The sequence below is a fragment of the Sabethes cyaneus genome, chromosome 3, assembly GCF_943734655.1.
Source record: "Sabethes cyaneus chromosome 3, idSabCyanKW18_F2, whole genome shotgun sequence".
Lineage (NCBI taxonomy): Eukaryota > Metazoa > Arthropoda > Insecta > Diptera > Culicidae > Sabethes > Sabethes cyaneus.
Window position 1 is genome coordinate 46,699,670 of NC_071355.1, and position 25,457 is coordinate 46,725,126.

Genomic DNA, 25,457 nt, shown 5'->3' on the forward strand with positions numbered 1-25,457 from the left:
ACGGCAAAAATCCCAATCATTCGATTCTCATATCTCAGTCGAAAAATACTAGTTTATAATCTAGTGTTGTAATGGATTCTTGGAAAAATTTCCAATCGATTAATACCAATACACTGAAGTCGCTTTTTACGCGGTTTTTTTACGCGACTATTTTTACGCGAATTTCGGAACTTACGCGGTTTTTTTTAATGCGAATTTCGGAATTAACGCGGTTTTTTACGCGATTTTCGGAATTTACGCGAATTTCGGAATTTACGCGGTTTTTTACGCGATTTTCGGAATTTACGCGGATGTGCTCAAAACGTCTATTTTTTTGCGTAGTGTTGAAATCCACAAAGTTTTTTTTACGGATTTTCGAATTTCGGAATTTACGCGGTTTTGATTTACGCGGGGCGTATCCTTCGCATAAGAAGCGACTTGAGTGTATCTCTAGAATCTGTTAAGGGATGACTAAGTTATGAGCGTGCAAATTATAACCACTTTTCGTTACATGTTCTCTTTTCGTTTTTCTAAAGTGCACCCCAATATAGAAATCAAAGACGTAGTCCTACGTCAAAATGCTACAAAATTAAACTGAATGGATACGAGAAATATACAAAAATATATACTTAGATAGACATAAATATAATATAAGAACACACAAAAACAGTAAAAATATCACATAAAAGAATGCATAAAAAGACACAAAACAATAAAAATGCTATTATACCTATAGACATAATATAAAAATTACACAAAAACAAAAAGATACAAAAATAACAAAAAACGGTTAAAAATACTTCAAAAGCAGGATACACAAATGGCTCAAAATGACTCTAAAATAAAGTGAAAATGCTTGAAAAAATAAACAAAAGAATTACAAAAAAGACATGAAAAATATAAAGAATTACAAATCATGAGCAAAAGCAAAGCATCTTTTGTAAGGTGCGACCCGTTCTTACCGATAGACTTCGCAACCGGCTGCTTCGTTATTACAAATAAAATACAAAGAAGCACAAAAATAGTATCAAAAAGAAACAAAAATAACAAAAAAATGCTCAGAAGCTCTTCTTAAACCTTTGCAGGGCACAAAAACTATGCAATAATGACAAAAAAAGATTAAACGTGTTATGAAAGTGGGATACAACAATGACGCATAACGTATTCAAAACAAAACATGGTCCATAATCTAAAACAGATCTGTTCCTAAATCTAACACAAAATTGGATAAAAACTCCAAAATATGGTCCAGGTGCAGAACCTGGCTCAAAATCTGATCCAAAATCCGGTGGCTGGTTTAAAATCTGATCAAAAATGTGGTCCAAAGTCCCCAGCTAGCATTTTCATATGTATGAAAAAGATAAAAACAGGCATTACGTACAGATATACATGCTAAATAAATCGTATTTGATGCCCAAAATTGGCATATCCATACTATTTTGGAGGCGATATACGTGATTACGAATAATTTTGAGCGTTACGACTATATAAGTATTTATATACGATAATATCCGATTAAGCACGAGTCGCTCCGTACTACTATACGATTTTGTGCTGAAAATCGTATGTATGTCAGTTATTATCATTATATACGATTTAAAATTAACTTGGTCCCACTTTATCCAGCTTTAGTAACGATTTCGAATTTGTCAGGAGATATTTACGATAATTTTCGTACATTGATATACGTGTTGGTGCTAGCTGGGTCTGATCAAACATATAGTCCAAAATCAAGTTTATAATCTGACCCAGTTTGAGAACCTGGTCCAAAATTAAATCCAAAATCTGGACCAAAATTAGATTAAAAATCGTCTTGGTCTAGTATGTGTTTCGAAATGTTTCAACTCCAGAATCTGGTACAAAATATGGCTATAAAACTAATTAAAAATGTAGTCCAAAATCTGGTTCAGAATCTAGTTCCAAAATTTATTACAAAATCTAGAACAAAATTTGATAAAAAAATTGGGTAACAATCTAGTCCAGGTCCAAAATACCGTCCAGCTGCAGAATCTAGTTTAGAACTTGATCCAATATCTGGTATATCCCTTCCAATTCCAGAATCTGAGCCCAAATTTGATGCAAAATCTGGTCTTAAATCTGATAACAAAACAATGTGGTCCAGAATCGGATCAAGGCCCACACACTGGTCCTGGTCTAGAATCCAGCTCAAAATTTGATAATAAATGTCGTCCAAAATATCACCCAAAATCTGGTCCAAATCTGATAAAACTGTGGTCCAAAATCTGATCTAGAATTTAGTGTAGCTCCAAGATCTTGTTCAAGTTCAGAACCTGATCCAAAATCCGATCAAAAATGAGGTCCAAACAGTGACCAAAAACGTGGTCCAAAATCTTATTCAAAATCTGGTCCAAATCTGATAAAAAATGTGATTCATATTTTTTTGAAACGATGGTTCTACAATCGATAAGGGAAGGTAGGGGAAAGAAATGAAATTTTTGGTGTAGGAGGAAGAGCAGAAAGGTGAGAAGAGAGGGGGAGGGGGGATTTTGGTATCTATGCTTAACAAGTAGTCGTTTTGACTCCTACCTTTTGTCCAATGCTGGAAGGTGCATGAGTCGAACCAAGCTGTAATCTGAGATTATAATTATAATAGGTTTTGCAGACTCCTTTTGTCCAGCGCCTTTAGGGTTCAAAGGTGCAAGTACCAGCGAACCATATGCCCTGGCGGGTGTTGCGGGTTCGAATCCGGTTGTAATCTCAGGTTACAGCTTGGTTCGACTCATGCACCTTCCAGCATTGGACAAAAGGTAGGAGTCAAAACGACTACTTGTTAAGCATAGCTACCAATATCCCCCCCCCCTCTTCTCACCTTTCCCCTCACCCTTCTTCACCAAAAATTTCATTTCTTTCCCCTACCGTACCTTCATAGATTATAGAACCATCGTTTCAAAAAACATATGAATATATATGTATAACCGCATTTCAAGGTCAAGACTAAAAACTTGAGAAAAAAAATGTGATACCAAATTTGGATTAGAATGAAGACTCCAGAACTCAAAATGGGCATAGTAAGAGGTTCGCATATACACAGCATAGGCATCTCCTATTCCAAGGGAGTTACTACTGTATATAAGTGTTAGTGATCGCATCTATCTGAAAGAATGTTTGCGTGATGTTGTGAGGTTGATATACGATGACCATAGTCATCAGTATAGTTGTGATGGTAGAGGGAGGGCACATATACAACCTAAAAGTTACCACCGTCATCGGAGAGGGCGTAGCGATCCTGCTCGTCGAGATTTGACCGAATGCCAGAGGGGTGGTTAGAATCTAGTCCAAATCTATCCTAAAGGCTGAAACACAAGTTGAAAAAAATGCGGCCCACAGTCTAGTCCAGGTCCGGCATCTGTTTCAAAATCTATCACAAAATCTAGTTAGTGGGTTAAAAGCTCTAGCCAAAAATCTCCTCCAGATCCACAATCTGACTCAAAATCTGATCGAAAATGTGTTTCCAAGTCTGGTCAAGAATCTAGTCCAAATCTATTACAAAATTTGGAACAAAATCTGATAAAAAGTGTGGTTCAGATTTTAGTGCAGGTCCAGAATCTGGTTGGTGTTTAAAATCTTATCGGAAAGAACACGGATTTAAGAAACGAGGGGTGTTTAGGCGTTTCTTCGCCACAATGCCACGCTACGGCTCTGTCTGTCTGTATCAACTCGGAAACTACTGAACCGATCGGCGTAAAATTTGTATGCAGGGATTTTTGGGGCCGAGGAATGATGATGATGCTTCGAGATTCCTCCCCTCTCTGGAAGGCGGGGCTCCCATACAAATGAAACACAAATTTTTGCATAACTCGAGCAGTAATCAAGCAAATGAAACCAAATTTGGCAGTTTGAGTTCAACCAAACATGAGAATTATCCAGGCAACTAAAACACGAAATGTGTATTTTTGTGATAAGTAGGAGGCCAAATTCCTTCGGGTTTTAGCGCCAAGACTTTGCTTTTTTGTCTAATGTGTGTGGCAATAGTTTGGTGCCTCTCCTTTTACCAAGGTATGAAGATTGTAGTTTTTACATATTTTCACAAAAAAAAACCGGATTGTTCTTCCAAATTCAAATTTCTTGGATCGTCCATTAGAGTTAAATCACTAGAATTGTGTGCTCAAAATAGTCACCAAAGATAGTATGAGCACAGATGTTGTCTTTCCTTCAAGTCTAGCGACTGTTAGGAATCATTATTATTCCAACCACCAACACACTGCAAAGATCAAGTTCAAAATCAAATTTAAATGTAAATTTTGGCAATTCTAAGCAACTCTTTCGTCGTGTGCGCTTGACCAGCCAGTCAGTGTGGGTGAACATCGATTAGAAAGAAGAAAAAAACCATAAAACTTTTCAACTCCAAGTTGGCAATTTTCTATTCGGCCAAATTCTCGGCACTCACTCGCCTCCAGCAACGCCACAAAAGTGTCAAACCGACCAACCGGTAAAAGACAAAATTCGAACGTTTGGAGCTTCTTGCCTGCGGTCATCTCTCGCTCGTGCACAGTAAACCGACCGGCACAATCAAATTGTCCTTCGGTTTCCGAACAATAAAGTTTATTGCCATTTCACGGGGTGAATATGGCTTTGATATCCCCTCCCTTTGAGAGGGAACAAGTTTTATTCTAAAAATGTGAAAAATCGACCGTTCAGAATTGGATTCAAATTGATTCATTTGATTATAACTTTTTCTTGGTAAATTGCAATAGACCGAAATAGAAATCAACTTATCAAATTCGTATTCTTGGAATTAGCACATTTCCTAGCCAATTTTTTGTTGGGTCAGAACAAGATGCAATTCGTATGGACTAAAACGATTCTGACATTAGCAAACTAAATAACTTTACCAACCTTTTTCACGCAACAAATCTCACCAAAAGCTGTGCCACATTGTGCCGCCGGAATACATGACTTTTGTCCCAGTGGACAACCCAAACAATTAGGCCAACAATTTTCGGTCATAACGTCTGCTGCACTTCAGCCCCATCCCCCATACAAAGTTGTGCACCTCTGAAGTTTTTCTTCTAGTGTGATCCTAGAGGTGTGGGATGGAGGTCTGGCTCTGTATCAAATACGTTACCCACTCTTGCGTCCTCTATGCTCGAAGCCCACATTGCCACGTGCCGTAAATTGTAGAATTTGCTCCGAACCATACCGGGTTCGGAGCTATTTTTAGCTGCGTCTTCATAAATATTTCATAATACACTTTTCGCCGCCTCTGGTTATCCGAAGTAAAACTTCCGACCGGTCGTAATGCAACGTACCTACTTTCGCTGTCTCTATCTCTCGCCCACAGTGCCAGTGGGTAGGAGAAATGGGAGTAAAAGGAATTCGGTCGTGCCCTCTTCCCCCTCCCCATCTGGGTGTACAGCAGAAGGTGAACTTTCGGGATCGATCGCATCGTGGGCTTTCCTTGGTTCGCTTTTCCGATAAGTTCACATTTTTGCTGAATCGTGATGAAGAAAGAAGGAGGTAGGACTGCCGCTAGTCGGTCGTCCATCCACTTGCAGCAACTCAGAGCCATGAATCACTCGATAATATCTGGTTTCCTACTTGTACCCGGCTGTGGGATTCAGTCAGCAGTCCGGAATAATTTCGGCGGAATTTTGAGTGTACTTTAACTATAATTATACAAAGCACAGTTCATCGAGTGGAAATACCAAATGAAAACCCACTCATCCAGCAACGACTGAGCGAGCTGCCTAGCAGTGACTGCACTAAAGTTTAAAACCCAACTTCGAAACTAAACCGACAGACTAGGAATGCAGTCAGTGCAGTGCAGTGCACAGTGGTGGAATGCTTCGCGCGCACGTCCATCACGTTTCCACAGCCCGACGTGTGTAAGGCAACTCTGCTGGCTGCAATGACTATCTCCTGCCTAGCACAATAGAGCCGTAAAATTAAGCTCCCGTGCACTGCTGCTGCTGCTCCGCTGTAACTACACAGCCATCGGCGCGGCGGACTGGGCCGGGCTGCAATCTGACAGGTCGTGATAATACACCCGAACACCGAGCGCCACCGGCACATGTACAGGCTCAGGCAACGCCTGCCGGAACACGAAATATGTTCGGCTAGGATGATGTTGAGAACCATGCCGCATGCCGTGACGCTAGGGTGTAACTAAGACATATAGTGTGTGTGTGTTTATGTGTTTGAATGTTTACAGGCGGGGTAAAAGGTCACAGTATCAAAATGCATTCTGTCATTTGTCTTGTCAACGGAGAACAACACATTTTTAAAGCTTGGAGGAATATTAGTTTGGATAGTATGGAAATGTGTACCGGTGGAGAGGCATCACGTTACACTTCTGTGATAATTTATTACATTTTGACTTTGCATGTGATTGAGGAGGTTTATTGTGCATAACACATTTTCCAAGTGGGTGCTCAAAATAATGATTGGTAGCGTGCAACTCATACACTTTAAAGATGATTGACAGTTATTTTATTTTGAGCAGTAAAATTTATGGAATATTTTCTGCATCGAAGCTGTAAGCGAAATCCAACCCAATGTCATGTCTAAGGAACAATTTCATATGCCTATTGTCTCATGCATAAATTCACTGAGCGGAAAAATCTCTGTTCTTACTGTGGTAGGAATGGTACAACCATTAAATTGGTCAATAAAATAGAGGTGTGAATAATATCGTTAAGAAGCCCGCCTTTCTGAAAGTACTGAATAGTCATTTTACTGAGCAACTATACAGAAAATTAGAACGACTAAATGTCACCAATTGTCACCAATTTCCATTCAGATTAAACCAATTCGAATAATCTTGTAAATTATGAATGTTCATAATTCAGCAAAAAGAAGTTCAGTTGTTGACAAAATCACAATACGGATTTGTTTACTCGGAAAAATGAAAATGAATTTGGGTGTGACTGGGATAGGAACTGGGACTTCAATTTGACCCCCAGATTGGATTAAGGAGAGAAACTGGACCAGACACCAGTAAACTGATCTTGGACTTAGTAATTTGATACTGGCTTGGCTGGGACAAGAACGGGGGACAGCAAGTAATTTGATCTTGACAGGAAATAGGACTGGGACTGGGACTGGGACTGGGACTGGGATTGGGACTGGGACTGGGACTGGGACTGGGACAGGGACTGAGACTGGGACTGGGACTGTGACTGGGACTGGAACTGGGACTGGGACTGGGACTGGGACTGGGACTGGGACTGGGACAGGGACAGGGACTGGGACTGGGACTGGGACTGGGACTGGGACTGTGACTGGAACTGGGACTGGGACTGGGACTGGGACTGGGACTGGGACTGGGACTGGGACTGGAACTGGGACTGGGACTGGGACTGGGACTGGGACTGGGACTGGGACTGGGACTGGGACTGGGACTGGGACTGGGACTGGGACTGGGACTGGGACTGGGACTGGGACTGGGACTGGGACTGGGACTGGGACTGGGACTGGGACTGGGACTGGGACTGGGACTGGGACTGGGACTGGGACTGGGACTGGGACTGGGACTGGGACTGGGACTGGGACTGGGACTGGGACTGGGACTGGGACTGGGACTGGGACTGGGACTGGGACTGGGACTGGGACTGGGACTGGGACTGGGACTGGGACTGGGACTGGGACTGGGACTGGGACTGGGACTGGGACTGGGACTGGGACTGGGACTGGGACTGGGACTGGGACTGGGACTGGGACTGGGACTGGGACTAGAATTGGGACTGGGACTGGGACTGGGACTGGGACTGGGACTGGGACTGGGACTGGGACTGGGACTGGGACTGGGACTGGGACTGGGACTGGGACTGGGACTGGGACTGGGACTGGGACTGGGACTGGGACTGGGACTGGGACTGGGACTGGGACTGGGACTGGGACTGGGACTGGGACTGGGACTGGGACTGGGACTGGGACTGCGACTTACTGTGGGACTCCTTGGGGATTGAGACTTATGTTGAGACGTTTGGTACTTTGATACTGTGGGACTCCATAAATGGAACTTACTTTGGGACAGGGACCGGGGCTTGTTGTAGGACTAGGACGTAACTTGGGGACTGTAACTTACTTTGGGACTGGGATTAGCATTTCCTGTGGAACCGTGATTTGTTTTGGAACTGGGACTTACTGTGGGACTGTTTGGTACTGGAAATGGGACTTACTGTGGGACTGGGACTGGAGCTTTCTGTAGGACTGGGATTTATTATGGAACTAGGATTGAGAATTACTGGAAATGTAGTTTACTTTGGGATTGGAACTGGGATTTACAGTGGGACTCTTTGTACTGGAACTGGGACTAAGGCTTATTGCAGGATTGGGACTTACTTTGTGACTGGGATTGGGATTTACTGTGGAACTGTGATTTACTTTGGAACTGGGACTTACTGGAACTCTTTGGTACTGAAATTGAGACTTACTGTGGGACAATGTTGCGAATCGAGCGAGAAGTCAACCATGCCTACTCATACGTGAAAGAGTATGAGAAACATAGCATTCAACGCTTACGCCGCACACGCATGCGTAAAAGAATCAGCCGCCGGTGCTGTGTGCAGACATTCTGCTACCCACACACTCGCGCAAGCACATCGTCTTCCTGCATAGCTCATTGCTAATCCATGTTGTAAAGCATAGAACTGTTTTTGGACAAAACCATTCGTTGAAGAAATGTTTTAACTTGTTAAACAATCTAGAAGTTTTCGATCTTCTCGTAGGGAGAGATCATTTTAAAATTAGCATAAGGCAATTATCATAGATTTCAGTCTGTACAGTACTAATTCTGAAGACGTAGTAAATAAATAAATTATTCCCGAGTCAAACAACTCGCAGGGAATCAGCTGCCCGTGAGGCTGGTGGCGCACTGGGATACAAATTTTGCATTACTTTTTCTTCTTCTTCTTCTTCTTCTTCTTCATCTTCGCCTTTGATTTTACTCACGGGCGGGAGCACGAGCCGTCGTGAGTAATCGGTATCAGCAAATCGGGCATCAACGACGAACGACGAGCGACGACTGTAGTTGTTAGTTCAATACACACTCGCAAAAATTCGCTGCAGTGCATGAAGAAATAAGAGCGGGAGATTTAAAGGGATGCTTATGCCGGCGTGTTCGTTTGAATGAGTACGCATGTGTGAGAAAATTAAACCACACGAGTGTGGGCTTCGCAACACTACTGTGAGACTGTAACTGGCGCTTTCTGTAAGACTGGGACTTACTTTGGGACTGGGACTGGAACTGGAGCTTACTGTAGGATTGAAACTTACTTTGGGACTAAGACCCACTGTGGCCCTCTTTGGGACTGAGGCTGACTTTGAGACAGGGGTCTTGCTATAGGACTGGAATTGAGATTTACCGAGGAACTGTGATTTATTTCGGGGGGACTTAGGTACTTTGGGACTGGGACTCACTTTGTGTCTGGAACTGTTTTGTCTGCAATAGGCGAATTGCAATGTCCAGTTCACATTATTATTTTTATGCGTACTTCAGGTGTTGTGCAGTGATGGGCAGAATGCGGAGCCGCGTGATGCAGTGGAAAGCAATGAACGAGAGGTTTTGCGTGTTGAGGATAAAAGGCCGTTTCTTCAACTACACTATCATAAACGTGCATTATCTACACGAAGGTAGACCCGACGACGAAAAAGAAGCGTTCTCTGCGCAGCTGTAGGCACATACGACAACGGTTCACCTCTGGATAACAAGATCGTCATTGGGGATATGAACGTCCAGATCGGCAGGGAAGCGATGTAGATCAACTTTGCAGCTTTCCGAGGCCCAGTGATTAGCAACACTTTTTTTTCTCGCAAATATATCTACAAAGTCACCTGGTAATCACTTGATCAACAAACATTGAACCAAATCAACCATATTCTCATCGGCAATCATACACCCGCTGAAAGTCTAGATACTACGATGAGCCGGACCCGTCGCAAGGATCCCGGACGACTGTGTAATAAAATCCGTTCTCTTCAAGAACCCCATCGGCGCCAGGAATAGGGAGGCTCAACGTGCTAGATGGCTCGACCAGGTTGAAGCCGACTTGTGTGTGTCGAGACGCTCAACGAATTGGCCACGAGTAGCCCAGGACCGAGTACTCAACCGAGTATACAACTATGCAATGAGTTGTGAGTAATTGCAGACCAAAATGCAACGATCAACGAAATAAAATAGCCAAAACACGATCCCGGAAGCTGTACATGACGATGCCGATGAAGTCCGATTGCGTGATGATGAACGACGCAAGCCACGTCAAGGCCGATTTCAAGCGGCTTCCTGGAATTCCTGGAGCGTCGGGATCGTCAAACTCGAAACCACCAAAAACGTACAAGTGATGGTGATGAACAAACAACACGCTAGAGCTCCTCCCGATTGAGAACTGTTGAGTCATCGTCTAGCGGAACCAAAAGAGGACTCAAAAAGCTGTTGGAAGCGAGAAGTAATTTATGGTATTATTTATGAGGTTCTGCGGCGAACAAAGTGGGCGAGAATATGATGGTAAAAGTTAAACGAAAGGTCCGGCAATTTGGATTCGGTAAATCGGAAACTTATCTGAATATTTTTACGTAGGACTACGTCTTTGTCTACGGTACCGTGTAGCACTTTATGAAAACGAAAATAGAAGTAACGGGTGGCAACTAAAATTTTGGAATTTTTTCGCGGCCCTTATGCTCAACAACAAACGAGCTCAAAGAAAAATGAGGGTATATATGTGTTAGCTCGCTCTCTCTTCTTTTCGTTAATATTCTTTGTTTTGTTCATGCTTGCCCAGTTTTGCTAAAATTGGCGTCGAAACAAGAAGCATTTCAGGAACGCGTTGTACACTTCTACGCACTGCAACAAAAATCTCGGCAAAAAGTATACGGTACAACATTTAAAAAGCAAATATGTTGCGGCTTCGACTGTTTACCATATCCTAAGATGCCCAACAACTATTTGCAAGCAAGGTAGTATCAGCCAAAATTATGGACGCAGGAGGACATCGTTCTCTTTCTCGTTTCTTCAACAACAAGCCCTCTGGTTTGGCTTTCCATTAAAATGCACCAGACGAATGTTCGAAGAAAATTTTGATCTCGTTTCTACAAAAACATCATGCAGATGGACAATACGTGGTTTGGCCGGATAGACCATCGTCGCATTACGCCAAGAAACACAATCGTTCCTAAATACCCATTCGATTCCATTTTTTCCCAAAAACCATGACCCGAAAAATCTGTCTCAATGCGCCCGATCGAAGATTTCTTCGGGATTTTGAGTTCCTTGGTGTACAAAGCAACGTGGAGAGCCACGAATTGCAAACAGTTGATTGGTAGAATCAAGAGATGCATTCGCAAAGTTGACATGACAGCCGTACAAGGCTCCTGTTTCGACGTCAAACGGAAGCTTCGCCGAACAGCCGATTACGCACCGTTTTCAAATTACACTAATTTTTTTTCAACAATGGATAATGTATCTTTAATTTCGGTAAATCAGATCTTCTTCATGTATCTTTGTCCTTTTCTGACAGCTTAAGAAAAAATTCCAAAATTTTATTTGCCACCCGTTATAACATTTGAATGAAAGATTCCAAATGCTAATAGCAACTATACCACTGAACGAAGCATAACTATTAATATGTCGTTGGATAGATGAAACGTCCAGCAATTTCATAGTAATATATTTACAGCAATCTTTTACGACTGGCTTGGTAGATCAGCATCGTACCTTGAAGCTTACTGGGTGGTATTCACGCCATCTATTGAGTGTAGTTTCCTTTTGAGTTATTCTCGCTGAAACGGGGCCACTACTGACACAAGGTCTTCAAATATTGGAACTTTTGCGCTTAATTGGTTGAAAATTCTTAAAAAATAACAATTACACTTTTGATACCTCGAAATAGTCGACCCCTCCTTCGCCAAGGGGCCTAACATGTTCAAAATAAGTTGAATTTTAAGCAAACCGTGAAATCTGTATCATGTGATATTTTATAAATTTGCCATGGTCACCATATTGGTTTTTATTAAAAAATCGCCGTTTTCACCATGAGCCCCCCAACCGATTTTCATTTTAAGACCATCATTGGAAATCTGAAGAAAAATGCTACGAGAAACACGCATAAAATTAAGTATGCAATGGCATTAACTGAACAAAACAACCAGTTATTTGTAGCAAGGTTTGCTAGGTTTCCAAAATTTGCTATGAAACAAACTACAAACGACACGGTTTTGTAAAGAGGCAAGATAGGTTTTATGAAAGATGTAAAAAAAGTCGACGGCCATCTTAGATTTGGCCACCATGTTGGGCTTTATCAAAAAATCGCCGTTTTCGCCATGATTCTCCCAACCGATTCTAAATTTAACCACCATCGAAAAGCTGAGAACAAATGCTATAAGGAACATTCGATTATATTTCTATCAAGTATGCAAATAGCTGTAAAGTAGAGTGTCGAAAGGAACTAGTAAGATAGGACGTCAGTTAATTGACATTTTAACTGGATGTCGACATGTTAGTTGTAAGACAATTATACTTCAAATCAATCTATCACAATGATTATGCTATCCACAATTTCGTGGAAAGTAATACTTCATCGAGTAAAATATGTTATCAATATAACGAGTATCATATGGCATAGTGCTACGTCACCCTTTTGTACAACCCTAGGGATGTATACCTTGTAGTTTTTTATTAGAAGATATAATTAAAACGTAGTGCAAAGTTTTAGTAGTTGACTAGGTTATACCACATGCTAACAATGTACCAAAAATCAACTTTATGGGTAATGGACAGGTGAGATATCACGATGGGCGTACAGCACCACCCACCACGTTATACAAATCTTTACTGTACTTCTGATTTTCAATCAATTTTAGCTTTATTTAGTCTGCATTTTTTCTCCTCTATCATTCAATTGTAACGCGAAGTAATTGTGAAACCTAACTAATTGTCTATTGATTTTTTCGTTAAAATGATAAATAATAGAGCACTAAACTTTGCACTACGTTTTAATTATATCTTCTAATAAAAAACTACAAGGTATACATCCCTAGGGTTGTACAAAAGGGTGACGTAGCACTATGCCATATGATACTCGTTATATTGATAACATATTTTACTCGATGAAGTATTACTTTCCACGAAATTGTGGATAGCATAATCATTGTGATAGATTGATTTGAAGTATAATTGTCTTACAACTAACATGTCGACATCCAGTTAAAATGTCAATTAACTGACGTCCTATCTTACTAGTTCCTTTCGACACTCTACTTTACAGCTATTTGCATACTTGATAGAAATATAATCGAATGTTCCTTATAGCATTTGTTCTCAGCTTTTCGATGGTGGTTAAATTTAGAATCGGTTGGGAGAATCATGGCGAAAACGGCGATTTTTTGATAAAGCCCAACATGGTGGCCAAATCTAAGATGGCCGTCGACTTTTTTTACATCTTTCATAAAACCTATCTTGCCTCTTTACAAAACCGTGTCGTTTGTAGTTTGTTTCATAGCAAATTTTGGAAACCTAGCAAACCTTGCTACAAATAACTGGTTGTTTTGTTCAGTTAATGCCATTGCATACTTAATTTTATGCGTGTTTCTCGTAGCATTTTTCTTCAGATTTCCAATGATGGTCTTAAAATGAAAATCGGTTGGGGGGCTCATGGTGAAAACGGCGATTTTTTAATAAAAACCAATATGGTGACCATGGCAAATTTATAAAATATCACATGATACAGATTTCACGGTTTGCTTAAAATTCAACTTATTTTGAACATGTTAGGCCCCTTGGCGAAGGAGGGGTCGACTATTTCGAGGTATCAAAAGTGTAATTGTTATTTTTTAAGAATTTTCAACCAATTAAGCGCAAAAGTTCCAATATTTGAAGACCTTGTGTCAGTAGTGGCCCCGTTTCAGCGAGAATAACTCAAAAGGAAACTACACTCAATAGATGGCGTGAATACCACCCAGTAAGCTTCAAGGTACGATGCTGATCTACCAAGCCAGTCGTAAAAGATTGCTGTAAATATATTACTATGAAATTGCTGGACGTTTCATCTATCCAACGACATATTAATAGTTATGCTTCGTTCAGTGGTATAGTTGCTATTAGCATTTGGAATCTTTCATTCAAATGTTATAACGGGTGGCAAATAAAATTTTGGAATTTTTTCTTAAGCTGTCAGAAAAGGACAAAGATACATGAAGAAGATCTGATTTACCGAAATTAAAGATACATTATCCATTGTTGAAAAAAAATTAGTGTAATTTGAAAACGGTGCGTAATCGGCTGTTCGGCGAAGCTTCCGTTTGACGTCGAAACAGGAGCCTTGTACGGCTGTCATGTCAACTTTGCGAATGCATCTCTTGATTCTACCAATCAACTGTTTGCAATTCGTGGCTCTCCACGTTGCTTTGTACACCAAGGAACTCAAAATCCCGAAGAAATCTTCGATCGGGCGCATTGAGACAGATTTTTCGGGTCATGGTTTTTGGGAAAAAATGGAATCGAATGGGTATTTAGGAACGATTGTGTTTCTTGGCGTAATGCGACGATGGTCTATCCGGCCAAACCACGTATTGTCCATCTGCATGATGTTTTTGTAGAAACGAGATCAAAATTTTCTTCGAACATTCGTCTGGTGCATTTTAATGGAAAGCCAAACCAGAGGGCTTGTTGTTGAAGAAACGAGAAAGAGAACGATGTCCTCCTGCGTCCATAATTTTGGCTGATACTACCTTGCTTGCAAATAGTTGTTGGGCATCTTAGGATATGGTAAACAGTCGAAGCCGCAACATATTTGCTTTTTAAATGTTGTACCGTATACTTTTTGCCGAGATTTTTGTTGCAGTGCGTAGAAGTGTACAACGCGTTCCTGAAATGCTTCTTGTTTCGACGCCAATTTTAGCAAAACTGGGCAAGCATGAACAAAACAAAGAATATTAACGAAAAGAAGAGAGAGCGAGCTAACACATATATACCCTCATTTTTCTTTGAGCTCGTTTGTTGTTGAGCATAAGGGCCGCGAAAAAATTCCAAAATTTTAGTTGCCACCCGTTACTTCTATTTTCGTTTTCATAAAGTGCTACACGGTACCGTAGACAAAGACGTAGTCCTACGTAAAAATATTCAGATAAGTTTCCGATTTACCGAATCCAAATTGCCGGACCTTTCGTTTAACTTTTACCATCATATTCTCGCCCACTTTGTTCGCCGCAGAACCTCATAAATAATACCATAAATTACTTCTCGCTTCCAACAGCTTTTTGAGTCCTCTTTTGGTTCCGCTAGACGATGACTCAACAGTTCTCAATCGGGAGGAGCTCTAGCGTGTTGTTTGTTCATCACCATCACTTGTACGTTTTTGGTGGTTTCGAGTTTGACGATCCCGACGCTCCAGGAATTCCAGGAAGCCGCTTGAAATCGGCCTTGACGTGGCTTGCGTCGTTCATCATCACGCAATCGGACTTCATCGGCATCGTCATGTACAGCTTCCGGGATCGTGTTTTGGCTATTTTATTTCGTTGATCGTTGCATTTTGGTCTGCAATTACTCACAACTCATTGCATAGTTGTATACTCGGTTGAGTACTCGGTCCTGGGCTACTCGTGGCCAATTCGTTGAGCGTCTCGACACACACAAGTCGGCTTCAACCTGGTCGAGCCATCTAGCACGTTGAGCCTCCCTATTCCTGGCGCCGATGGGGTTCTTGAAGAGAACGGATTTTATTACACAGTCGTCCGGGATCCTTGCGACGGGTCCGGCTCATCGTAGTATCTAGACTTTCAGCGGGTGTATGATTGCCGATGAGAATATGGTTGATTTGGTTCAATGTTTGTTGATCAAGTGATTACCAGGTGACTTTGTAGATATATTTGCGAGAAAAAAAAGTGTTGCTAATCACTGGGCCTCGGAAAGCTGCAAAGTTGATCTACATCGCTTCCCTGCCGATCTGGACGTTCATATCCCCAATGACGATCTTGTTATCCAGAGGTGAACCGTTGTCGTATGTGCCTACAGCTGCGCAGAGAACGCTTCTTTTTCGTCGTCGGGTCTACCTTCGTGTAGATAATGCACGTTTATGATAGTGTAGTTGAAGAAACGGCCTTTTATCCTCAACACGCAAAACCTCTCGTTCATTGCTTTCCACTGCATCACGCGGCTCCGCATTCTGCCCATCACTGCACAACACCTGAAGTACGCATAAAAATAATAATGTGAACTGGACATTGCAATTCGCCTATTGCAGACAAAACAGTTCCAGACACAAAGTGAGTCCCAGTCCCAAAGTACCTAAGTCCCCCCGAAATAAATCACAGTTCCTCGGTAAATCTCAATTCCAGTCCTATAGCAAGACCCCTGTCTCAAAGTCAGCCTCAGTCCCAAAGAGGGCCACAGTGGGTCTTAGTCCCAAAGTAAGTTTCAATCCTACAGTAAGCTCCAGTTCCAGTCCCAGTCCCAAAGTAAGTCCCAGTCTTACAGAAAGCGCCAGTTACAGTCTCACAGTAGTGTTGCGAAGCCCACACTCGTGTGGTTTAATTTTCTCACACATGCGTACTCATTCAAACGAACACGCCGGCATAAGCATCCCTTTAAATCTCCCGCTCTTATTTCTTCATGCACTGCAGCGAATTTTTGCGAGTGTGTATTGAACTAACAACTACAGTCGTCGCTCGTCGTTCGTCGTTGATGCCCGATTTGCTGATACCGATTACTCACGACGGCTCGTGCTCCCGCCCGTGAGTAAAATCAAAGGCGAAGATGAAGAAGAAGAAGAAGAAGAAGAAAAAGTAATGCAAAATTTGTATCCCAGTGCGCCACCAGCCTCACGGGCAGCTGATTCCCTGCGAGTTGTTTGACTCGGGAATAATTTATTTATTTACTACGTCTTCAGAATTAGTACTGTACAGACTGAAATCTATGATAATTGCCTTATGCTAATTTTAAAATGATCTCTCCCTACGAGAAGATCGAAAACTTCTAGATTGTTTAACAAGTTAAAACATTTCTTCAACGAATGGTTTTGTCCAAAAACAGTTCTATGCTTTACAACATGGATTAGCAATGAGCTATGCAGGAAGACGATGTGCTTGCGCGAGTGTGTGGGTAGCAGAATGTCTGCACACAGCACCGGCGGCTGATTCTTTTACGCATGCGTGTGCGGCGTAAGCGTTGAATGCTATGTTTCTCATACTCTTTCACGTATGAGTAGGCATGGTTGACTTCTCGCTCGATTCGCAACATTGTCCCACAGTAAGTCTCAATTTCAGTACCAAAGAGTTCCAGTAAGTCCCAGTTCCAAAGTAAATCACAGTTCCACAGTAAATCCCAATCCCAGTCACAAAGTAAGTCCCAATCCTGCAATAAGCCTTAGTCCCAGTTCCAGTACAAAGAGTCCCACTGTAAATCCCAGTTCCAATCCCAAAGTAAACTACATTTCCAGTAATTCTCAATCCTAGTTCCATAATAAATCCCAGTCCTACAGAAAGCTCCAGTCCCAGTCCCACAGTAAGTCCCATTTCCAGTACCAAACAGTCCCACAGTAAGTCCCAGTTCCAAAACAAATCACGGTTCCACAGGAAATGCTAATCCCAGTCCCAAAGTAAGTTACAGTCCCCAAGTTACGTCCTAGTCCTACAACAAGCCCCGGTCCCTGTCCCAAAGTAAGTTCCATTTATGGAGTCCCACAGTATCAAAGTACCAAACGTCTCAACATAAGTCTCAATCCCCAAGGAGTCCCACAGTAAGTCGCAGTCCCAGTCCCAGTCCCAGTCCCAGTCCCAGTCCCAGTCCCAGTCCCAGTCCCAGTCCCAGTCCCAGTCACAGTCCCAGTCCCAGTCCCAGTCCCAGTCCCAGTCCCAGTCCCAGTCCCAGTCCCAGTCCCAGTCCCAGTCCCAGTCCCAGTCCCAGTCCCAGTCCCAGTCCCAGTCCCAGTCCCAATTCTAGTCCCAGTCCCAGTCCCAGTCCCAGTCCCAGTCCCAGTCCCAGTCCCAGTCCCAGTCCCAGTCCCAGTCCCAGTCCCAGTCCCAGTCCCAGTCCCAGTCCCAGTCCCAGTCCCAGTCCCAGTCCCAGTTCCAGTCCCAGTCCCAGTCCCAGTCCCAGTCCCAGTCCCAGTCCCAGTCCCAGTCCCAGTCCCAGTCCCAGTCCCAGTCCCAGTCCCAGTCCCAGTCCCAGTCCCAGTCCCAGTTCCAGTCCCAGTCCCAGTCCCAGTCCCAGTCCCAGTTCCAGTCACAGTCCCAGTCCCAGTCCCAGTCCCAGTCCCAGTCCCAGTCCCAGTCCCAGTCCCAGTCCCTGTCCCTGTCCCAGTCCCAGTCCCAGTCCCAGTTCCAGTCCCAGTCACAGTCCCAGTCCCAGTCCCAGTCCCAGTCCCAGTCCCAGTCCCAGTCCCAGTCCCAGTCCCAGTCCCAGTCCCAGTCCCAGTCCCAGTCCCAGTCCCAGTCCCAGTCCCAGTCCCAGTCCCAGTCCCAGTCCCAGTCCCAGTCCCAGTCCCAGTCCCAGTCCCAGTCCCAGTTCCAGTCCCAGTCCCAGTCCCAGTCCCAGTTCCAGTCACAGTCCCAGTCCCAGTCCCAGTCCCAGTCCCAGTCCCAGTCCCAGTCCCAGTCCCAGTCCCAGTCCCTGTCCCTGTCCCAGTCCCAGTCCCAGTCCCAGTCCCAGTCCCAGTCCCAGTCCCAGTCCCAGTCCCAGTCCCAGTCCCAGTCCCAGTCCCAGTCCCAGTCCCAGTTCCAGTCCCAGTCCCAGTCCCAGTCCCAGTTCCAGTCACAGTCCCAGTCCCAGTCCCAGTCCCAGTCCCAGTCCCAGTCCCAGTCCCAGTCCCAGTTCCAGTCCCAGTCCCAGTCCCAGTCCCAGTCCCAGTCCCAGTCCCAGTCCCAGTCCCAGTCCCAGTCCCAGTTCCAGTCCCAGTCCCAGTCCCAGTCCCAGTCCCAGTCCCAGTCCCAGTCCCAGTCCCAGTCCCAGTCCCAGTCCCAGTCCCAGTCCCAGTCCCAGTCCCAGTCCCAGTCCCAGTCCCAGTCCCAGTCCCAGTCCCAGTCCCAGTCCCAGTCCCAGTCCCAGTCCCAGTCCCAGTCCCAGTCCCAGTCCCAGTCCCAGTCCCAGTCCCAGTCCCAGTCCCAGTCCCAGTCCCAGTCCCAGTCCCAGTCCCAGTTCCAGTCCCAGTCCCAGTCCCAGTCCCAGTCCCAGTCCCAGTCCCAGTCCCAGTCCCAGTCCCAGTCCCAGTCCCAGTCCCAGTCCCAGTCCCAGTCCCAGTCCCAGTCCCAGTCCCAGTCCCAGTTCCAGTCACAGTCCCAGTCCCAGTCCCAGTCCCAGTCCCAGTCCCAGTCCCAGTCCCTGTCCCTGTCCCAGTCCCAGTCCCAGTCCCAGTCCCAGTTCCAGTCCCAGTCACAGTCACAGTCACAGACTAAATAAAGCTAAAATTGATTGAAAATCAGAAGTACAGTAAAGATTTGTATAACGCGGTGGGTGGTGCTGTGCGCCCATCGTGATATCTCAGCTGTCCATTAACCAATAAAGTTGATTTTTGGTAGTTGACTAGGTTATACCACATGCTAACAATGTACCAAAAATCAACTTTATGGGTAATGGACAGGTGAGATATCACGATGGGCGTACAGCACCACCCACCACGTTATACAAATCTTTACTGTATACTGGAATAACAGTATTATTGAATTAAAAAAATTTTTGGATCCTCATCAATTCTAAAAGGAAATGTTCTTCGGTACTTTTGAATGTTCATCTGGATGGTATTGAAGCAACATCAGAACCGGATTCATGCCAATGTATGCACAATTTTTTGCTTCTGGTTTTGCCGACCGAATTGCTTAGGACTTTGAAGCCGAGTTTGTGAGTGGCGAATGAGCTTTTAGGTTCAAAACCACTCTTTAATAAAAAATCAATAGGTACCAATACCAGGATTGAAATCTGTCAATGTCAATGTCAAATCTGGCAACACTAGTCTATTATTTCCCGACTTGGGGTTTCTTGTCGATTCTTCGAATGGTTGAACTTCCACCTACGCGGTCGAGTCTTACGCGTTAATCTCGTTGCTTGTATATCTTCGCAATTTACTAATAAGGAGTTCCACAAGGAAGCAACACGGGACCATCATTATTCATTCTATTTTTAACGTCATCTGTCTGTTGCTAACATATGGCTGCAAATTAGTATATGCTGATGATTTAAAACTGTACCAGACAGTTTGGACTATAGAAGAATGCCTTGACTTGGAGTTTTGCTTTATTTTGAAATTATTTTTAAATTTTCTTTGAAACTTTATCCAGAAAAAAACCGAAGTTTCAGACGAAATTGTAATTGATTTCGGAAAAAACTCAAACAAAACTGGTTTTTTCCGAAATCAATTACAATTTCGTCTGAAACTTCGGTTTTTTCTGGATAAAGTTTTCAAATTTTATCCAAGTTTTTATCAGTCATTCACTTAATCTCAATGGCATCATAGCTTACATTACATACACTTACATTAGAAAATGGGTCTGAGACAGGTATTCGCGAACATGCCAGCAATTGTCGACGATCAAGTCGCATTTAATCGAAAGTGCGATGCAATGCATTCAATAATATGGTTGCACTATCTCTATGCACTCAAACAGTCAAAATGTAAAGAATGAACCTCAACAATTGTAAAAAGAAATCCCAAAAAATATAATGGCATCCCGCTTTCAGGTATGCTATTTCCAGCTGCATTACTCCCGTCGACATCACATTTCAGTTCCCACACCACACCCCACCACACCCCACCCCACCGTTGATATATGTAAGCAATTCAGAGTGCAACCTGCTTTCTGTTGGCAACGGAACGAGCCATAGAGCTCCGGTAGGTAGGTACGTACCGTGTCGGTTGCAGTTTCCCAGCGTGCCAAGCACGCCGCAGGCACCGCTCCGGTTGCTGCTAACAACGCGCGCACCTCGTCGGTAAGGATGAAAAACCATGGAAAATGCATTCCTTATTAAGCGCGCCCGCCGCCGAGCCGCGCTGAACCGGTGTGGCAGCGGAGGGAGCGGCGCGAAAGTCAATGTGGGAAGTTCACGTCCCGTTTGCGATGATGCCATTTTCGGCGCGAGGCTCCGCAGCTGGCATCATCCGTTGTTTGGTGATAGGTACAGGGAAAATCGATAGTGTAATATTATCGTATGGCTGTGTCCCGGCTGAAGCTGAAGCGCGCGTGGTCGGAAAAGTTGAAAGTTGACTGGCTGTGAATGAAGCTGACTGTGCCTAGGAACTGTTTGCTCGAATCGCTTGTTTGGAGTTTCGAAATTAGTTTCGTAAATGGAATTTGTTTCGAAGCTGTAAAATTTTAATATGTTATTTGTTGTTCTCGGAACTAACAGCAAAATCTGATGATAGTTCTCTTTTCTTATCTTTTCAGGTATTAGATGAAGTTGTCGGAACTCGTGCGGTCTATGCAGGGTATGTTGATTTTGAATATGCGTGTACTTGTAAATGCTTAACATTTACAAAAATGAAAAATTACTATGGTCGTACATCAAGCTCGTTGAAAACTTTCCCATGGATATATTTGAAAATTATGATACAAGAAACCGAACCAACAAACTCATAAAACTTCCAATGGATTAGGGCGAAGAAACAGCATTTTGTTCGGCAAATAAGAATTCTAAACCAGAACATCCGGTGAACTTTCTAGCAACCCAAATCGTGGATAATGATAGACCTCCCAATAGACTTTACGACTCTGCCAAACCGTTCCCAGCAACCGCAACCGCACCGTTGCTGTGTGTCAATCGGATCCTTGCCAAACCGTCGCTCGTCGTACTACATTCGAGCGTCGTTCGATTGCTTTTAGCAGGCCGCACACGAGCTCACCCTTAGTCAACCCATTCGCAAAAACGGAACATTTTCCGGAACTTTTTCCATTCCTTTTTCCGATGAGTTTTGCTAAAATTTGGCTGGAAGCTCCGAAGAACCGGGGTTGGCAAAAAAACACAAACCACGTCAAAATTCTATCGCAGACACGAAACGATACCAAAGCAAAACTTCTACCTTTTGGCTGTAATCTACCAGCGGAAATGGAATCTCTGTGATGTGTGAAGTATTGTCAGCCTGTTTCCTTTTCCCAATGATTACATCGGTTGCAGTGCCGGATTCAGTGTGGCATTGCTGGAAAAAGTCACAACTAGAATTAAAGTTTACACCTCCAATCAGTTGGAGTGTAATTAAACGTCAACCAGAAATTTGTATGATGATGGTTTTAACGTGTATTATCTAACCTCCCTTAAGAATGACAATCAAAAGTCCGACCCTGCCGGCTGTCGCTATGAAATCTACCAAAAGGACGACGCTCGATGACATGCGAAACGTGTATGAATCTTTCGTATGCGGGCGGAAAGCGAAAACTTTTCCACAGGTACACATTTTCGACAAATATAACGAACGACGACGAATGGTTCGGTCGGTACCGGTCGGACCGGCTGGGTACACCGGATGTGACAGGCTCGGTGTCGTGTGTGCGGATGCAGCTCAGCAACTGACAAACAATGCGGCAATTTATGAAAGGAATAAGACGTATGAGCACACAGCACTCACGTCATACTCGTACTTACATTCTACACCGATGCGATGGTTAGTTTCGCCGAGAGCTCACAATTTTGATTGGAATCCCAAAACGATGCTAACCGAAACCATTTACGGACGCGGGAAGTTAGTTGAGTTGATAGACGCTCGCGCTGGCGGAAGTTCATTTTACAACGTCAAGGAATAATGTCATGTTTTGTGCAGTAAAGCGGTCACCGATAAGACTGGAAGGAGCAGTAATGTACTGTAAAATTGAATTCGATTTTTACGGATTACTATATAGATGACGACCGAGTCGGGAAAACCTCAGCTGTGTTCTGAGCGATTTCGTTGCATTGGTTTGATAGTATACAATTGCTATAAAACTGTCACTGACAGTGAAAGGCATGAAATGCATACGAATGTGGGGATCATGACTTGTTGACTCATTTTTGATGCAATTATTGAACTAAAACTAAGCGGTTACTGATTTCAACTAATCCAGACCCGAACGACCATAACTCGCACAATGCCTAACTTGAACCAAAAAATTTTTAAAAAGTATTCCTAAAATATCAGGAATCATGTTTTAACGGACTATCGTTATCGGATTCACTTACTGATGCGCATGCGATGGAAGAACTTATCAAGAGATCCTGCGTCTCAGCTTATAAATTGGGAATTAACCGGTGAAAATTTTACAAAAAATCAAAATTTTTATATTTCAGAATACGATTTTATAGATGCCTATTTTGATAATATTCTGACCACGATAAATGGGTGAAATAATTCCATAAACCTATCCCAGTGGCACACAAAACAAACTTTCCACAAGAAAACACAAAAAAACCTGTAGAATTATATTTCTCGAACAGCGTAAAAAGAGAAAGAAAAACTAAGCAGGAAGCATGTTTCTCGATTGATAACTTGTTGCTACAGATTCTATTTTTTTATAGAGACCGCCTGATTTGGCATTAGTGATTTGATCATACTGAATCATTTTATTCGCCAATGGTCGTACCGAACCATTTCATGCATCTATGATCGTATCGAACCATATACTTCATTGAACAATGCTCGTACTGAATTATTTTACTTATCAATAGTGGTACCGAACCATTTAAGTTATCTATGGTCGTACCAAACCATATACTTCACCAACAATGATTGTACCGAATCATTGCAGTTTATGACCATACAGAAAAAATTTAAAAATTTAGAATAGAATAGAAAAAAATTCTGCTCCCTAAAAGCCCCACATGCCAAATTTGGTTTTATTTGCTTGATTAGTTCTCGAGATAAGAGGAAATTTGCATTTCATTTGTATGGAAGCCCACCCTCTTAAAGGGAAGATGGGTCACAACTCGCTTTCTAAAGAGAAGAGGGGTCTCAATTCACCATAGAAAAAAGTCTTGCCTTCAAAACCACTTGCATGTCAAATTTGGTTCCATTTGCTTGATCAGTTCTAGAGTTATGAGGAAATTTATATTTCGTTTGTATGTTAGCCCCCCTAGTAAAAAGGTTAGGGGTCCTAATTCATCATAGAAAAAATGGTTGCCTCCAAAAACACCCACATGTCAAATATGGTTCCATTTGATTGATTCGTTCTCGAATTATAAGGAAATTTGTATTTCATTTGTGCAGAAACCCCCCCCCCCTCCTTAAAGTGGGGAGGGGTCCTAATTCACCATAGAAAATATTTTTGCCTCCAAAAACCTCCACATGCCAAATTTGGTTCTATTTGCTTGATTAGTTCTCGAGTTATGAGGAAATTTGTGTTTCATTTGTATAGGAGCCTCCCCTCCTAATGTGGGGAGGGGTCCCAATTCATCATAGAAAAAAATTTTGTCTCCAAAAACACCCACATGCCAAATTTGGTTCTAGTTGCTTGATTAGTTCTCGAGTTATGCAGAAATTTGTGTTTCATTTGTACAGGAGCCCCCCTCTTAGAGCGGGGAGGGGTCCTAATTCACCATAGAAAATATTCTTGCGCTCGAAAACCTTCACATGCCAAATTTGGTTCCATTTGCTTGATTAGTTCTCGAGTTATGAGGAAATTTGTATTTCATTTGTATGGAAGCCCCCCCTCTTAAAGGGGAGAAGAGTCATAATTCCCCTTCTGAAGAGGGGAGGGGTCTCAATTTATCATAGAATAAATTCTTGTCACCAAAAACACCCACATGCCAAATTTTGTTCTATTTGCTTGATTAGTTCTCGAGTTATGCAGAAATTTGTGTTTCATTTGTATGGGAGCCCCCCTCTTAGTGGGGGAGGGGTCTCTAACCATCACTAAAACCTTTCCTGGCCACAAAAACCTCTACTTGCAAATTTTCACGCCGATTGGTTCAGTAGTTTTTGATTCTATAAGGAACATCCCGACAGACAGACAGACAGAAATCCATTTTCATATATAAGACTAGCTGACCCGACAAACTTCGTATTGCCACAAATAAACCTGTGTTGTACATAAATCATGAATCTCGGATGATCTTTGTCACAATCTCGAGTTTTGCAAGCCCCCCAGTGGGCGGCGCTTCCGACGGCGGGTCACCGGCAACACTCGCGACCGTCTCGTCCTGAATGATCTAGTGTTACTATAGATAGTTTTTGTGGTCTTGTATTGACTAATGTTTTATGGAAGAGTCTCGAATTTCTCGAGTTCGATTAGTTTTTGAGTTTCGCAAAAGTTTCTGTTTTATTTGTATGAGAGTCTATATCCTCCTACCACAGGGGTGAGAAGTCTCTAACTATCGTAAAATAAATTCAAGACTCCAAAATCTCCCACATGCCAAATTTGGTTCCATTTGCTTGATTAGTTCTCAAGTTATAAGGAAATTTGAATTTCATTTGTATGGGAGCTCCCCTCTTAAAAGGGGAAGGGGTCGTAATTCAGCATAGAAAAAATTTCTGCCATCTAAAACTCCCACATGCCAAATTTGGTTCCATTTGCTTGATTAGTTCTCGAGTTATGAGGAAATTTGTTTTTCATTTGTATAGGAGCCCCCCCCCCCT

General features: G+C 43.0%; 1 protein-coding gene across 1 annotated transcript in view; it reads left to right on the forward strand.

Annotated features, from left to right (window-relative positions):
- The window catches only part of LOC128739159 (uncharacterized), a 247,517-nt gene that overhangs the window by 11,084 nt on the left and 210,976 nt on the right, over positions 1-25,457 (forward strand). The window contains exon 2 of the mRNA XM_053834580.1: positions 21,304-21,344. The gene's annotated coding sequence lies outside the window, so the exon portion shown is untranslated. The remainder of the gene's footprint in view (positions 1-21,303; positions 21,345-25,457) is intronic.